We start from the raw sequence: 18,663 nt of genomic DNA on the forward strand, positions 1-18,663 counted from the left end.
TAGATAGATAGATAGATAGATAGATAGATAGATAGATAGATAGATAGATAGATAGATAGATAGATAGATAGATAGTCAGATAGACAGGCAGACTGACAGACAGACAGACGGACAGACAGACAGGCAGGCAGAGAGACAGATAGAGTCTTAGAATCGGGAGCATTCACATTTCCTCATCATCCCTAGTTATAAACCAAGCTCTCAAGGAGTTGAGCCTGGGGTAAAGGACCAGAGTTTGGAATTAAATCAACACTAGAAACTCTTCCCCATATCACGTTCATCAAAAGGGCTATGAATTAGCACGTTGTCAATTCTGAGTGCTTCTCAGAAAGGTGGAAAATAGCAATAGTGAGATAAGTTTAAGATCAGCATGAACAGATGCACATGCTGCACGACTCATCAATTCATGTTTTGTAAGATTTTTCCTGATATTCCTGTCTTTCTGGTTTGCCATGCTTTAAATTCACAGTTGATTTCCAGAAGAAGAGAAATTTTAATTTATAGTCTATCAACCATATAGTGAGTGGCTGACAACAATCTTCCACATGTACACTACTGTTTATATCTGTCTATCTATCTATCTATCTATCTATCTATCTATCTATCTATCTATCTATCTATCTATCTATCTATCTATCTATCTATACATACATACATACATACAGAATTAAGTTTAAATATCACATTTTAAATATTTATAAGCCATATAAATGGCTCATACCTGTAATCCTGCTATTTGTTAGGTGGAGATCAGGAAGATCATGATTCAAGACCTTTGGGGCAAAAAGTGAGTAACACCTGACCTCAACACCTGTGACTAGCACTTCATTGGAAACCAGGGGAAAGATCAGAGTTTGAGGCTGCCTGAAAAATAAAACAGTGAGACACTATCTGAAAATAAAGTAAGTTAATAATGTCAGAGGTATGGGGAGCTGGATCAGAGAAGAGAGAGTTTACTTATTAGAGGAAAGGCCCTGAGTTCAAAACTCCAGTACAAACACCAATAACAACAAAATCAAGAAACAAAGGTAAACTTTGACTTCAGGAAACTTTTGCCTTTTTATTACTTTACTCCATGCTTTTCAGTTCTTGGTCTGTTAATCTGACAATTCTATACACCGTAAAAGGCGCTTTCATGGAAAAAGACCTTACTATATAATTACAATAAATGACATTAGTTTCATTAGCTTTAGATGGGATTGATTTAGACCAGGTCTATATTTATTGCTTTTGATAGTTATTTACCTCAATTAGAATGGGTAAATTAAGGTACTCATAATCTACCAGCCATCTATGCAATGCACAGTTGCAAGTAAACATGAATAAGATGGAGTAAATATAAATTGAATGAAATATCATATTAAATAGGAAAAATAGATCACCACTCCACCAAGAGCTTTTACTACATTTAAATCAGTTGATACATTAACATCTCAAAACAATAAAAGTATACTAAAATTCCAATATAATTGATCTACATTTGCAAAATACATATGAAAGTTGAATATGACAACTTTGATATGAATAAAGTTCTAGGTATGATTTCTACACTTCTATTGATAATCAGCAATGATGTTTTTAGTGGAATTTAGCACTGACTTAGACATGTTATCTTTCTAAAAAATATTTTAACCTTCATAGTTCCAGATTCATAAAAGTCCTTTTTATGGACTGAAAACTGAAAGCAAATGCTACACTTGATCCTCAAGTGCCCCTTGTATTAGTGCCTGAGTTGGAATTTATGCATCTGAACCCAGGAGCACATCAATTTCCTCTTTCAGTTGGGTCAGATCACAAATAAAGCCACATCAGCTGATTTCAGCCTCTAAATATAATTCTTGTTTAGTCTAAAAATAGGTAATTCACATGCAGTTAGAAAAATTCTGGGTCTTGATGTGTATTTTGGAATGAAATGACTTTGCACTCTAATTTGTTTACTGTTCTGTGGGGAATATGTAAGAAAACAGCTCTCCAATGTAACTGCCATAAGAATGCAGTAAATACTTGTTTAAAATGCAAAGAAAACATACTTTTTCTGTAGTTTGAGTAAACTCTGAAAATATAATTTAAAAATCTTAAAAGTACAGGCTGGTTTTAAAAGTATAGGCTGGTTAATTCCTCAGAGCCATCTTCTGCCAATTTAGTGTTTAATCTGACTTTGGTGCCCAGCACTGCAGAACAGGAAAACAAAAAATGATGATTCTGGTGCTGTGAAGTGAAACATAAAATAAGTTGGAGTTTAGAGACCATTTGTATCTTTAACAGCCTCCAGGAAAAGTACTCTCTAGGGCACAAGGCCTTTCAAGCAGATGTTACCTTGAAAGGAAGCTCTTTCCCCTTAGACAGCAAACTTATTATCACTATCTTGGTTACAATCTCTAGGTCCTGAGTCCAGTGCAACAGTTTGAATTTAGGAATACAAAAATTTATTTAAATATGTTGCTCTTGATTGAGTAATACCCATTGAAAAGAATTAATGACTTACAAGTGTAGTCAAGCCCATACCACCTTCTTTGTCCACTGGAGGTAGACAGAGACACAAGTATTGCTGCCAATGTTCCTTGTGTCTGTGTCTCAGAGGACTATAAGAATGCTGGTAAACAATGCGCCAATGAACATGGTTTTACTGGCAGCTTCAGTTAGTGTCACCTTGTTTGTGGTCTATTGGATAAATGCCCAGGAGTGGAATTGCTGAGTCATAGGGAAGCTCTATGTTTAATCTTTTGATGAGCCTCCCTACTTCTTTCAAGAGTGGTTGAACAAGTTTACATTCCAACCAACAGTGTAGTAGTGTTCCCTTTTGGCCACATCCTCACCAGCATCTGCTATTGTTAGTTTTATTGGTATTGGCCATTCTAACTGGGGTAAAGTGGAATCTCAATGTTGTTTTGCTTTATAGTTCTTTTATGGCCAGAAATGTTGAAGATATGGAATCAACCCAGATGCCTCTCAGTGGATGAATGGTTAAAGAAAATATGGTATATATACACAATAGAATTTTATGCCTCCATCAGAAATAATGATATTGCATCATTTGTAGGGAAATTTAATGACTTGGGAAAAATGAAATTATACAGGACTCTAAATATTCCCACAGGGAAACTAAAGAAGGATATTCTTAGGAGGGGAACACAAATGCTCAATAGCTATGTGCATAAAATCATATAAAATGATGTTTAGCAAAATGAACTCCAAGAAATGGAAACGAGTGTTTTATTAATTTTCTTTTTGTTTGTTTTCTGTTTTTTCTCTATTGTCACTGTTTTTTATTTCTGTACCTTCTGTCTTGCATGTAAGTTTATCTGTTTGGGAGAGGGTTGGGGCAGCACAGAAGTGATGGGACAAAGGGTGAACTAATGCAGAAATGTTACTCACTAGACACTGTTGATAATGAACTAGGCTGCTTGTAGAGTGGTATTAGGAGGGAAAAGCTGGAAGAAAACAAGGAAAGAGGTGACACTGTTCAAAAAGAAATGCATTCATTAGCTGGCTTATGTAACTGTAATGTCTCTGTACATCATCTTTACAATCACAATAAAAAATAGACTTGAAAAAAAGAATGCTGGAGACTTCTTCTTCACAGTCAGCACCATGGACAGTGACACTTCAAGGTAGTAAGAGAAGAAAGACCCTAAAGACAGCTCAGGGCCTCCCTCAAATCTCAAATTTGCTTGATACCTAACTCATGGGCAGGAACTGAAGCAGAGATTTGAGGGGAACCTCAAAGAGTATAAGTTCATCCCTCCCAGTGCCACATTTTAAGGTAAGAAAACATCCAGAGCTAGAAGGAAATGATATTCCCAAAGCTTAACAAATCAGAGTTCTTATCTGCATTGGCTATCCTTTGAAATAGGCTGTCTGGGCAGAGAGAAGTGGAAAGTTGTGGTGAAATGAAGTCCCATACCAGAGATATAATAAGTTGGTTCAAAGGAGAACCTATAACTTGCATTTTACCACATATTAAAAAAGATACCCATCCATCATTGCTTAGAACTGGCCTAGAACGCATAAAAAGAAGAGCTTGGTGAGAAAAAACATAGGAAATAGAGACAGACCTCTGGAAACCCAGAGTTTTGAGGAAAACTCAACCAAAGATTGCTTGGCTCACATCTTCAGTAATCATGGCTACCAATAGTCTTTCAGCCAGACCATAAGCATCACTTCCCTGCCTCAACATGCCTGACTTCTATATAGAAGTAATACCCTGTTGGGGTAGATTGATGTTCTCCACCCATTAAGGAACTAAAAGGCAGGGAAATAATTAAGGTAAACAGGGTAAATTGATTTGAAAGTGAAAGGAAGTGCATGAGATATATTAGCCATCCTCTCCCTCTGGAGAGGTGTCTAAAAAGGAGTCCAGTAGAGTCATCTCGAAGGGCAGGGCTCCTGCATATCTATACCTCTAGGCTTGGTTGATGGTTAATGAACGCCACATCCTGGCCCTTTCTATTGATTGAACAATCACCCAGAGCATTATGGGAAGTAGCAGCTTCTAGGTAGGAACAACATTTCAACAAGAGCCTGAAGCACCATGGGAACAAGAAAACCATGATGTGACACATTGTTGTCAATTACATACTATGTGTGCTACTTTGTTTTAAATCCCTATTTACCAAATAGTTCCCCTTTCTCTCTCAGAAGCCTAGCAAAGAGGGTGGTAGTCTTTCCAGGAATCTGATAAAATAGTCTTTAAACCAGCCACCAATTGATATTAGTGAGTTGATTGTATAAGCAAATGTAGGATGATGTTTTTTCTCGTAGGTTGTCCCATCCCATCAGTCTTCCTGTGTGTGCGTCTCTCCCACCAAACAGCTATTTATGTCTTCTTGCAATCTTGGACATGGGTGAATAACTGATCTGATGACAAATGGCTTCACCTGAAGTTGCAGAGAAGGCACCAAAGATGACACTGACATGAGAAGCCCACTTCAGAGCCAATTGAACTCCCACCCCACCCAAATGAAGCTACCAGATCTATTTAGGAATATAGACTTTAAATATGCACCACTGAAACCTTAGGGATAAAGGATCAGATTCCATTAGTGGAGAAAGATAACAGCCAAAAACTAGCTATGAAATTACTCCAGGGGAGTGGGAAGGAGTAAGAACAAACATAGTAAGGAGTGGAAGTCCAGCCTAAATGTTACCAAATTAAATACAGGTCCCAGCAGAAATGAATGGAAGTGTAGCTCAATTTTTTGAGCCTAACCAGTCCAAGAACCTGAGCTTAAGCCCTAGTATCACTAAAAAAAATGAATGAATAAGCCAAACACTAGTGGCTCATGACCAATCCTAATCTTAACTACCCAAGAGGCTCAGGTCTAAGGATCACTGGTGATGCCAGTCTGTGCAGGAAGTTCATGAGATTCTTACCTCCAATTAAGTACCAAAAAGCCAGAACTAGAGTTGTGATTCATTTGGGAGAATACTAACCTGAACACAAAAAGCTCAGGAACAGCACTCAGACCCTGAGTTCAAAACTCAGCACTAATATTTTTTTAAATTAGTAAGTAGATGCATCCTAGGGTCAGGATGCATTTAAAAAGCTTCTAATACATATTCCTTACCTGATTTAAGAAGTATCTGTCAAATAGGAGCATGTGGAGTTATCTCCAATTAACCACCAAAAACCAGAAGCAGAGCTGTGGCTCAACTAGCAGAACATCAGCCTTGAGTTAAATAAAAGCTAAAGACAATACAACAGACAAGGGCCTCGTATCTAAAATACACTTAGAACTCAAAAAATTAAATCCTCCAAAAACAAATCCTCAAAGAAACAACCACCCCATTAATAAGTGAGCTAAAGACTTAAAGAGAGACTTCTCTGAAGAGGAAATAAGAATGACCAATAGACACATGAAGAAATGCTCAACTTGGTTAGTCATAAAAGAAATGTAAATCAAAACAACATTGGCATTCCACCTCACCCCAATTAGAATGGCTATAATTAAGAAATCTAATAATAACAGATGCTGGAGGGGATGTGGACAGAAAGGAACCTTACTTCATTGTTGGTGGGAGTGTAAACTTGTTCAACCACTTTGGAAAGCAGTATGGAGGTTCCTCAAAAGACTCCACATAGAGCTTCCCTATGACCCAGCAATCCCACTTTTGGGCATTTATCCAAATGATCGCAAATAAGGCCATACTAAAACTACCAGCACGATTATGTTTATTGCAGCATTATTTACCATAGCTAAGATATGGAACCAATCCAGATGCCCTCAGTAGATGAATAAATCAAGAAAATGTGATATATATGTGTGTGTGTGTATATTTTTTTTCTTTTTATCTTTTTCTTTTATTTCATTGTAAAGATGCTGTACAGAGGGGTTACAGTTACATGAGTAAGGCAATGCGTACATTACTTGTAGATCATCATTACCCTTTCCCATCCTTGTTGTTGTCCCATTATCCCTTCCCTTCCCCACCTCCCACACTCTTCTCCACCCCATCTTCCCAATTCCCCTCCCACCCCACCTGAAGTTGTGAAGTTAATTTCCAATATACTGTCCTGTGGGTATCCTTGTTGCAATGGGTCATCCTGTGTCCTTGTTTCGGCATTTTGTTATTTCCCTTCCCCTCCCCAGATTAGACATATGTATATACAAGATATACAAGGGCACCAAAATCAAGTACAGTGACAACAGGAGATATGCCATAGGGGAAAGAACATACAAAGGAAACAACAAAAAAAAATAAAATCACATGGTACATTTAAAACAACAACAATAAAGACAGATTTCTTGTGTCTATATCTTGGGGTTCATTTCACTTAGCATCCTCTTATATGGTCAGTTGTACACGGCTTTTGGACCTTTCAGCTCATCTGATAAAATTATACTCTATGTATACTAATTATTGCAAATATCCCTGAACTTCTTTTTGCTCAAGATTAGCACTCTCCCACTTGAGTCATAGCACCACTTCCACCTTTTTCTGAGTAGGTTATTGGAGTCTCGTGGACTTACCTGCCCAAGCTGCCTTCAAACTGTGATAGCCAGATCTCAGCTGCCTGAGTAGCTGAGATTATAGATGGAATGTTTATGCAATTGGTTTCTCTACCATGAAAAGCTACATAGTACTGAACCTTTCTACTCCCTTTCATTCCTTTGCAAAAGAACTCAGTGCTCACTTTTATGATGAGCTTCTTTTTTTCTCTACTCTTGTGTTTCAGCTTCTCTTTTTCATTCCTTTTCTTTAATATCTTGACAAATAGAGTGTACAGCAGCCAATGTACAGTAAAGAAAGAAAAGAATTTCTGTTATCAAACTTCTTCCACAAGAACTGCAGTGTCAGCCAACAATTTCCAAGCGATTGAAGGTGACAGCTTTACCAAAGCTTACTTCACTGCAAGAAATGGCTGTTGATTGTTGATACTTCCGACATGATTTCTCACTGTGCATGCCCTCCAAATATGATGACAGTGGTTTCATTTGATTTGTATGGCTGTTTTTCCCTTTTTGTATCCATGGCTTTGAGAGAGAATTTGGAGACATATAAAGGCTTAAACAAAGAATATGGCCTTAGAGTTAGCTTTGTGTGGTTGAAATACCAATTTTATTAACTTTTACTATTTGAGAAATCTTGACAATGAGTAAATAATAGAATGTCTCCACAGTCAGTTTTATGTCAAATAAACATGTCATTATGGTTATACATATGCCCTGATATTCAGTATTTCATCTGCACATGTCAGCATTTTGTACCTTATTTTTATGGATCCTTAAATAACCTGCAACATAATACAGTGTCATCACCTAGATATATTTTCATTGACAATTGCACTGGAAATATGTAAATTCCAGTTATTAAGGTGATCTAAGTTAAAAATAAAAAAGTATGGTATGCTGACAAAAATTAAGTTTCTTTAATCTGTTCACTTACTAATCAGACAAATACAAAGAAAAAATACTTGAATTGATGGACTTCAATCTTTTGTACTAAAATTTAACCCAGTAGTATCAAAACTATAGTCATGTCCAAGCCAGTGTGATAGTACAATCTTGTAACCTCAGCAAGACCTGAGGACAGAGGTAGAAGTAAGTATCATGGTTTACAGCTGCATAGGCAAAAAAAAGCATGAGATTCTATCTGCAAGTAAACCAAAACAAAATTGGCTGGAGGCATGGTTCAAGTGGTAGAACACTCATCAAGCAAGTACAAATACACACACACACACACACACACACACACACACAGAGTCACATACAGAGACCCACATGGTAGGTTCCATTCTCATATATGTATATTTGGGCTACCCTTCCCTAGGCATAGCCAGTTCTCATGAGACATTTCAGCTTGTATCCTGGGCATACCCAAGTGGCTCATTAAATTAAGCAGCAGGAGGTTATGTATATATCAAAGCTACTTTTTATGACTGCAGAGGAAAAGTTGTAGAGCTTACTTTTCTAAATAATTTAAGACATCTCCAACTTTCCACTCTCTAACATACATCCTACAGTGTATGTTTCTGAAAACTTGTCACATGACACCCACTTCCGGAAATCTTAATTTAAATAACCAAATAAGAGTTTCCTTATGTTTTAAAATTTAATTTATTCTTCTCCCTATATCTCTAACTAGTCATTTATTTTTACTGCACAAGACATTCTTTTAATTATAAAAGTAGCTCAAACTTTAAAAATCACATATAGGGTTAAAGGCATAGAATAAAAAGGCCCACGGCAGTCCTAGGTATAACACAGCCAACATTTATATAATTTCCCAGGTAATACCTGAGCCTACACAAGGTGCTTTGTTCTGTTGTGTTGTTTTTTGTTTAACAAAATAAGAACATTTTGTGCATAAGGTTCTACAGAATATTTCACCTTCAACTCCCTGATAAAAGCCTAAGGGAAATCAGGGAGGGCAAGGAACATTATCGTGTTACACTGGCAGCTGCCAGCCAGCCTCGCCTGGAGGCTCATGTGACAGTCAGGCATGATGTGCTGCTAGAGACAAACTCAGATAATCCCCACAGGTGTGAACAGACCTAAAGTCAGCTGTGCCGCATAGACATTCCAGCCGAACTTTTCAAATCCAATGCTAAGCAAGTACTAGGAGAGTGATGGTTGGCATATGAAACAGAGAGCACATTTATTTGTATTTCTCTACCTATGACTCTGGCTCAGGCCGATACCTTTGCACCTGCACTGTGAGACTCTATCCATTTCTAAAGGAACAGAATTTGAGTGCCCTTGTAGGGAGAGCTGTTCCTGGGTGTGCTGAAAGGTCATATTGCTCACTGGAGAGGAATATCTCCTCTTGTGGCTGCCCTTCTGTGGGCCTAGTACCTCCCTTCCCTTGTACTCACATCAAGGTACTTTGGTTCCCAGAGCTCTCCTTTTGGCTTTATTTTCTTGTCCCTCCGTTTCATCTCAGATTTCAAAAGTGCTTGTGGAAGGACAATGGAGCTCTTAGGGGATCCCCGCGGTGATGACTCAGAAGACAGTTCCAAAGTAGAGATTCAAGATTTCATGAGCAGATGGTGTGGGAAGGCCCACTCACCATCAGCAAAAAGGGAATGTATCACTGCCTTCCCCGGCTGCAGGGAGTCCACACTTTCCAATAAATAAAATCCAGTGGAACATAAACTTGCTCTTAAAAAACAGACAGGAGATGACTTATTCACTGCCTCTAAGTACCTCTCCCAGCCTGAGAGATGTCCTGGGCTGGTGGCTGGATTCATTGGGCTCTACTTGCTATAATTTGGACCCAACAACAAATGCCCTTTGGTGTAGCTACAGGTTCCCCGTGATATGAGCCTGCTGAATTTCTTGGTGCTTCCAGCCTACAGCAATCTTCCCAAAGACTTTAGACTCCCTTTGCCCATCAGCTCTTCCTTGAAGTTTCTTCCACATCCAGGACTTCCTATTAACATTTTACTGACCACAGAGGCCTCAATCAATACATGGAGGGGCAGAGTTGGACACTATGTGTGTGGTCTTTAGTTTTCTTTTCCCAGTGACTGATGCAACTGGATGTTCAATTAATTCAAAGCTGTTCAGTCAGTTTCTCTGACTTAGTCATTTAGACTATGGAGAGCCTAAGTCCTAGGTGAGCACACCCGTGCACAGGAAAAGCCTGGGGGGCTGATGCAGACTAAGGGTTCAAGGCCATTTCTTCCCCCAGGTAAAGAATAAAGAGGCAGAGGAGTAGATATGTACAGCAAAGCCACAAGTTTATTGAAAGAGAGAGTAGAGTACAGATGTTTGGAAGAGAGGGACCCCAGAACAAGAGTCCATTACTGTCTTCTGGGAAGGCAGCTCCTCCCCTGGGTGACCCTTTCTTTCTTGAGCACTGCACTGATTGCTTGTTGACTGATGCATTCTGCTACCTGCTTCTTTGTGTTGGATCCCCTATCTCAGGGCAAATGATGAAAGTGTATGCAATCATGCACCAGGCACCACCTTTCAAAGGCATGGGATTTGTAGCAAGAACCAAGGGCATTGTGGGAACAAGTGCCATTTTGAGCAGGAACTTGAGGCATTATGGGCACAAGAAGCTTCATGATGGACAAAAATGTTGTCTGCCACATGTAACATCCACCTTTTTTTAAATCCCTATCTACCTAACAATTCCCCCTTGTTTTCCTCAGGAACCATAGCCAAAGCTGCTAAAAGACGCATCACTCACAGGAAGAAAAGGCTAAGTCCACAAACTGTCTTGATATAACTAGCCTTATTAGGGCAACTCAGAAATATTTCAGTGTAGTTAGCCTAATAGAAGACAATGCTGTCTTCCTTCAGAGCTGTAGTAGTCCCCTTTATCTGTTTCTTCCTTCTGAGATTTCAATTATCAAAGCCAACTGTGGTCTAGTACACTACAGTAAGATATAGAAAGACATACAAATATATATAAATATATATAAAATGCATAGGTATATATATGTATATATAGATATATGTATAAATAGGTATGCATATATCTATTTGTCTATATAGATATGTATATATAGATATACATAGATATGTGTATATATGTATATATCTATGTATATTTATATATGTATATATGAAATACATGTATATGTGAATGTATGTAGTATGTACATATATATCTTACTGCAAGAGAAAATGCACACTTTCACATAAATTTTATTACAGTGTATCACTGTGATTATCCTATTTTATTATTAGTGCTGTTTATCTCTCCCTTTAATTTATAAAGTAAGCCTTACTACAGTATCTGTGAGCTTTTAAGACCACACATACATGGTTGTATACCACTATCAGTGGTTTCAGGTGTCCCCTGAAGGTTTGGAACATATCCCACAGATGAGTGCAGGATAAGTTGTATATTAGCAATGTGGTTCAAGTTATTTTATTCTCCTGATAAATGCTTTGCGCTGATCATCCTTCTGTCTTTGGAATTCCACTCAGCTCCATCGCTGGATGGTTAGGGGGATTCCTGGTATAAACTTCTCTGATTCTTCTTTTAGGGTGGCTCCAGCCAGGGAGTTAACCAGATAGAGCATAATTTCTGTGCCAGCAATGGTCTCTGACACACACAATACAGTAATCCATCCCTCCTGCTCCTACATATCCCAGTGCTAAGGTACTGCCACCATGAACATCTTTCTTTAGAGTCAAACATAGTCATTGTAAAAATGACAGCCTATATGTATTCTAAATCAGATGGGCAAATAAATGATCATTGTGGATCATTATTCCCAGGTGATTGTTTGCCTCCTCCCCTCACAGGGATTCTCCCAAGACTAGATTATCTGTGCTGTTTCTGTTTGATCATTAGGGTAGGGAAATCTAAGATACAGCCTCTATTTGATTTTGTTAAGTGGAATACTGTGTTATTTAGCAAACATTGAATGTCATCATCATTGGATGAAGGAAATAATATTAATGTGGAGATTTAATCAATGGTTTCCTTGCATAATATAAAAATGTGCATGCAAGTATCAGCCCTCCCCTCCCTCTGAGTTTCATTATCATCATTGCATAATTAAATAATCATGGTTTGATGGCCCTAAAGATAAAATGCTCCTGACGTTAAAAACATACTTATATACAACAAATCATAGTGCCTTTCAAATGATAGTTTTAAGGCATTTATTATCTTGAAATTGAGATTTTTGCATCCGTGGGAAAAGAAAATAAAATCTAAATCCAACTTCCAGACCAAGGGAGATAGTATATTTCTTGATCAATCATTTTAAAGTATATGTTAATATTTGAGTCTTTAAAATAATACTTTTTATTAAATGGCAGAAACTGTGACTTCCACAGAAGAGAAACACAACAGACGTCCAGTATTTATATTTTTGTTCCATTTTGTTTTGTTTTGTTTTGAACAAAGTAACTCTATGTAACCCAAGCTAGTTATAAATTTGCAACGCTCCTGCCTCCACCTTCCAAATGCTAGGATTGCAAATGTGTACCATCATTCCCACTGAGTAGTGGTATTTTATAAAAATATTTTCAAATATTACTCAAAACCATAACACATAAGAATAAGCCCATGATTAAAATATCATTGAATACTGACAATTAAAAATGATACAAATTGAGGGCATACAAATTAAAACCACAAGCAATTTGTACAAAGGAAAGTAACTGATTAAATGCAATATCATGGTTATATTTAAACTGGGAGGAGTTGATTCATGATGCCCATTATATGACCTTTGCCAAGTTAGAGCTTTCCTGAACTCTGATTTTTCCACATGAAACGTTTCTGATTTTCCAATTTCTCAGACATCTATAATTCAATTTACATAATTTACTCTTCCATTAAAGATATTTACACTGGAAGTCAGTAAAAACACTTTTTTTAAAAATTGTTTCCTGTTACAAACATTTGCCGATGTAATTGAAAATATATTCACTCATCAGCAGATGTGCATGAGGTCTGAGTTCTGCTGCAGGGACTTTCCAGTCCCTGCAGACTCAGAGCAAAGAGAAAGCCATTCCTCCTGCAACTTGCATGACATGCAAGTGCCTGGGGCAGACACTATACAAATAAGGGAGACACATGCAGGTTAACTGTGGCTGTAGCAAACATAGCCATCCTATGGGATGACAAGGAGGGAAGACATCAGGGAGAGAGAGAGAGTTGTACAAAGGACTGAGGTACACAGAGCCGAGGCTGGGGAGCGGGGGGAGATGCTGTCCCTGGAATGCTGTCCTTACAATATCAACAACTTTTCATGTGAAAATCCTGGTCAGCAGTGACCATTGGACTTTAAGATTAATTTTTCTAAGATAGTAAGCCATGGACAAGTACGTGCTTTCTGAGATTGATATAGCTGCTCAAAGATGTCATCAATTGTTCTAAAGTCCTACTATTCTATCATTCAATAAAAATTACAGGATATCATTCCACACCAAAAGACCAAGCTAAATGACGTCACTAAGGCTAAAGATCCAATGAGGCCAAGCCAGATTTCTCCACAGGATAGCTCCAGTAGGCATGGTAATGAACTTCCTTCTATATTTATCCTTACAAGAGAAAATCATCCCAATGTTAACCCATCTTTCTTTTTTTCTTTTTCTCTTCTTTCTGTTTTCCTCTGACAAGTCTGTCTTTACTTTCTATGTCTACTTTTCCCATCTCTTTACCATCTATAAAACCAATCTCTTCTGTTCAGCCTACCAGAACATTTCTTCTATTTTAAGAAATGATACATTAACTGATTCTAAAAATAAAAATAAAGCTAATTAAGAGCTTTCAACTAAATTGTTTTGATTTTTTCCTTGTATTCTATCTTTGTTCTATTCACTATGCTTCCTAGAATTTGTACATCATGGTTGCAAGAAGGCTGCTGCTATTCCTAACATCACAGCAGATAACTCTCCTCTTTCTTCTTTCATAAACTCATATATTCCTAGAACAATAATCCCCTCAGTCCACACAGTTGGCTCCCCCTAAAAAACTGCACTAGCCATGCATTTTATATAGTTTTATAATTTTATACCTTAGACATCCCAGACCTGGAGGGACTGCCCCTAACTTTAGCCAATTCTTAGTAACTTTCAAATGCGAACCAATCAATCTAGAGCTCAAACTACTAAGTATACTCTTCATCTAGATTTTATACTGTGAGCTACTACATAGCTGTCTTAATCACCCCAGGTACAGGTACCAAACAACATCTAGAGAATTCTCTACCTCACTACCTGCTGAAATGATCAAACTACCTAAACTTCCCTAAGTCCTAAACTGTCCTGTTTCTCGAGTTCCTTTTCCAGATACCACATTCAAAGACTCTGGTTTATGTTTTCCACTCATTTTCCTCTGCTGCTGGCTATCCTGGTATTTCCTCATAATGGCATCATAGTTTGTTCCCACCTCTAGTGATCTGTATCACCAACATCTTTACAGTGGCAGCATTTCTTGGTCTTCTGGTAGTAGCCACTCCAAACTAAAGGAAGAAACAAAACAAAACAAAAAACTAAAACAGAACAAGTCAAAGCAAAAATCTATGTTGGGAGATTAACAGTGATCAGAAAACCCTCAACCTCAGGAAAAAAATCAATCCTAGTTGCAAAATAAACAGGGAGTAAAAGGGATGTGTACAAAGAGAACTGGGTCTATGATGAAGGATCTTGTACAACAGATTTCTTTTGGTACTGGTTACGTGGTCACCTGGGTGTCTTGGTGGAGATGAGCTGTTATCTACAATTCCTTCATTGACAATAGATGACACTATCTTTTCCTAAGGAGAAACACAGTACCTTGATATCTCTAAGCCTCAACGGGAGAGGAAAAGGGGCCTCCCGCATAATGTTTGCTTCTTGTCATGTCCATTTCTCAAGCACACTGACACTCCTGTATCCAAAGTTGATCTTCACATGGTTTCTATTATCCACAGCCAATCACTGCATGGGAATGGTAAATGGAAGTTTCCAAAAATAGAGTAATCTTTGATTTACTATTGTACCATTCTGAGTATCATGGGCTCTCATGCCATCTAGTTCTATCCTGCTTAGGATATAAATAATCTTTTCCTTCTATATATCCACATAGTGTGAGTTATCCACCCACTGATCATTTAGTAAATATCTTGGTGTGGTAGATTGAATATAGCACTATTGTGTTTATCTCATCCTTATTCTAATTAATAATGGCTCTAAAGCACAAGAAGAGTGATCATGAAAAGCTTATTCTAGTATATCCCTGTTGTTGTTCTATTTTATTAGTAGTTGCTATAAACCTACTACTCTTTTGAATTAAGCTTAATCATGGGAATAATAAAAGTAATAATTGTATTTGGTATGAACCAGGATTTCAGGTATTGACCTGATGTTTTGAAACAAATTCCCAATGAATTAGGGGAAACTACTGTACTTAGAGAAAAATTATTGTTCTTTCTTGAAGTCCTAGAAGCTCCTTTCCAATTGTTTATCCTGATCTTCAGAGACACTTCTTACATTTTAGTCCAAATTATTTTATATGAGTTGTATGATTCCTATGTGCTTTGATTTGAAGAGAGAGTTCAATATTCCAAGTATATTTTTGAATGACAGATTCTTAATGGCACATTTTGTTTCTAGGAGATCTCATCCTCTTGGGAGAAGAAAACTTAAGAAAAGGGTTGGTTGACCATATCTGGACCAATGGAAGCTGCCATGTTGTTATTAAAGCAAGTTGAAAAGAAGCAGTCTAATGAGACTTTAGCCTAAAGGGATACACTTGACCCATGATCTACCAGCAACCACACATATTTCCTGAACATTTGGATGTGGCTAGGCTGATGAATGAAGTGTATTACTTTACTCCTTCTTATTGTTTAATTAGACATATAGAGCCCGGCAATTGTGGCTCACACCTATAATCTTAGCTTTTAAGAAGTCTGAGATCTGAAGTTCCAGATTTTAAGGTAGCCAGGGGCAAGATTCTTGTCTTCAATTAACCATCAAAAAAGCTGGAAGTGGAGATGGGGTTCAAGAGGTAGAGCACCAGCTTTGAGTGAAAAGGCTAGGTGAGGATGCAAGGCCCTGAGTTCAAGCTCTATTACTAACACCACACACACACACACACACACACACACACACACACACACACACACACTATCTAGAGCTAGTGCTAGTGGATTTTATGTGGATAGCTTTAATGTCAACACACAGCAGTGTCTGATCAATACAAAAGATTTTCTTAGTCATGAGAATGTAAAATGCATTTAGAACTTAACTTCCAGCAGATTGTTGTGATAATCACCTTTCTTCCATCTCTTGTCTGCCAAAGAACAAGGAAAAAGAGGCTTGGAGGTAATTCTGATGTGAGGTCTTTCCTCCAGATTTTAGCTGGGAATCTTGTACTTCTTGTATTTCATGAATCCATCCACTTTCAGAAAGTCTCACAAAGGTGGAGTTTAATCAATAGAAGAAACACATGTAGATGGCCTCAGAACTCCAGCAGCTTTCTAACTATCTGCTTGCCCCCTGATATCCCTGAACTGTTTCTTTGGGCTCCTCTTCTCTAGTACCAGATAGCACAATGAAACTGTTCATCGATATATGAAAATGACTTTCTGGACCACTTGATAAACTCCCTTTATACCAGTGGAATCCATAGGGCCAAACTCCCATTCCTGCCCCACAGTCAATCAGTTGACCAATTCCCTGCATCTGTTCCAATTGGTGCTCCTCCCTGCTGTCAGCATTTTAAATGCCACTCTTCCTTGGTTCTAGACCATCTGTGATTTACACTCCCAGGGGGAACCCCGCTGCCAGCTTGGAGAATCCTCATTCCTCCTGGCCTTGTTTCTCAACATGTTAACAACCTCAGAGTCTCAGGAACGATCCTATTCTGGGTAGGTAAAACACGGTTCCTCTGAAGTACATTTTTTCCCCTTTAGAAATAATGGCTCATTCCAAATTTTGTGATAACTTTCTTGCAAGTGTTCCACATGATATTTTAAGGTTTAGCAAGAACTCAAGCGAAGCTGTGGAATGCTTTCTATAATTCCTACTTGTCCATATTTGTCTATTGTTGAAGAGACACCTGCCCCCTAATGGTGATCTTTTGCAAAGGGAATGCATGCAAACCTTGGAGTCCTTTGCCAGCAAATAACTAGGCTATATAATACAACCAGTCTTTCAAACCACTAATTCAGTCTTTTAAATTCTTAGATATGTGATATGCCTCACAGGATACTTTAAAATTATGTCTAAGTGGTTAGAATGATGAGTTTTACTTAAACATGTCAGTTTGTGCATACAATGTGTCTTGATCAGGCTTGGAGCCATGGCTCAGATGGTAGAGTACTAACCAATGAGCAAAAGTATCAGGTACCAAGATTGAGTCCTGGTTTTGGACCTAAAAAATGCATCTTGATCAATGTCACCCCTTTCATTATTTTCTCCAAACTCTCACAACAGCCCTACCTATCCCCTCAAATTTCCTAGTTCCATTATTTTTACCTATACACATTCAATATCATGACTTCATTCACTCACTCTTCCTCCCTCCATTCAAGTCCCACCCCTGATACCTTAAGTTCCAGCTTTCTGCTGTTCATTTTATTAAACTGTAAGCTATTTGTTCAGTGCAGTTATACCATTGGAATCCTCCCTTATATATACCATACTTGAGTTAATATATTTTGTATTTATGCATATGTCCCTGTGTATGTATATATATATATATGTATATATATCTTATACACATGAAAAAAGCATACATCTTTGTTTCTCTGAGCCTGACATACTTCACTTAACATCATTTTTTCCATATCCATCCAATTTCCTGCAAATAGTCTAATTTTTCCTATTGGCTAAATAAAATTTCCTTGTGTGTGTGTGTGTGTGTGTGTGTGTGTGTGTTTGGTCCATTTGTCCATTGAAGGGCATTTGAACTGTTTCCATAACTATATGAATTCCTGTTACTACAAAACTACTTAAGCAAGTTTTAATTAATACTTACCATTTATTAGTATGCAGATTAAGAAAATAGAGAAGATGCTACTAGACTAGTTTTGTTTAAATGGTAGTGCTTCACATAGATTTTAACATGTGCACATCTGACATTTGGGTGGCTATCCTTCCCTGAGTTATAGCCACAATTCTCTTACGAAAGATGTTAGCTATCCCATTTTGGAGAAAATTGTTGAACATTCACCACAGGTTCTCATATATAAGTACTAAGAGTGATCAATTCTTTCTTCCACTGCCTGGCTGGAAACTGTAGCAAAATAGCCTTAAAATCTAAATGTGGCCAGGCACTGGAGGATCATGGTTATTATCTTAGCTATTCAGGAAGATAAGACCTGAAGATTGGGATTTGAAGCCAGCTGAGTACGAAAGCCCATGAGAGCTTTATTTCTGATAAGCTAATAAAAAAAAAAAAGCTAGGAGTGGAGCTATGGCTCAAGTGGTAGAGTACTAGCCTTGAGCACAAAGCTCAGGAACAGCACCCAGGCTCCAAATTAAAGCCCCAAGACCAGCAAAAACAAACAATTACAACAAATCTAAATGTACCAATTTGCACTGTTTAGAGATTTTGTCATTATTATTTCACCCTTTGAAAAGATCATGTATATGACTCATTTACTTTCTGCTAATTCAGTATTTTTAGGGAATAAAATATGTTATGTAGCTTGAGAAATAGAGCTATTTTTCATATATTTGCTCTAGAATGGCCAAGATTAGAGCATTCCTGTCTATAGATACATATTACCTGAAAATCAGACATATCTGCCAAAAT

The sequence above is a fragment of the Dipodomys ordii genome, unplaced genomic scaffold (genome assembly GCF_000151885.1).
Source record: "Dipodomys ordii isolate 6190 unplaced genomic scaffold, Dord_2.0 Scaffold76, whole genome shotgun sequence".
Lineage (NCBI taxonomy): Eukaryota > Metazoa > Chordata > Mammalia > Rodentia > Heteromyidae > Dipodomys > Dipodomys ordii.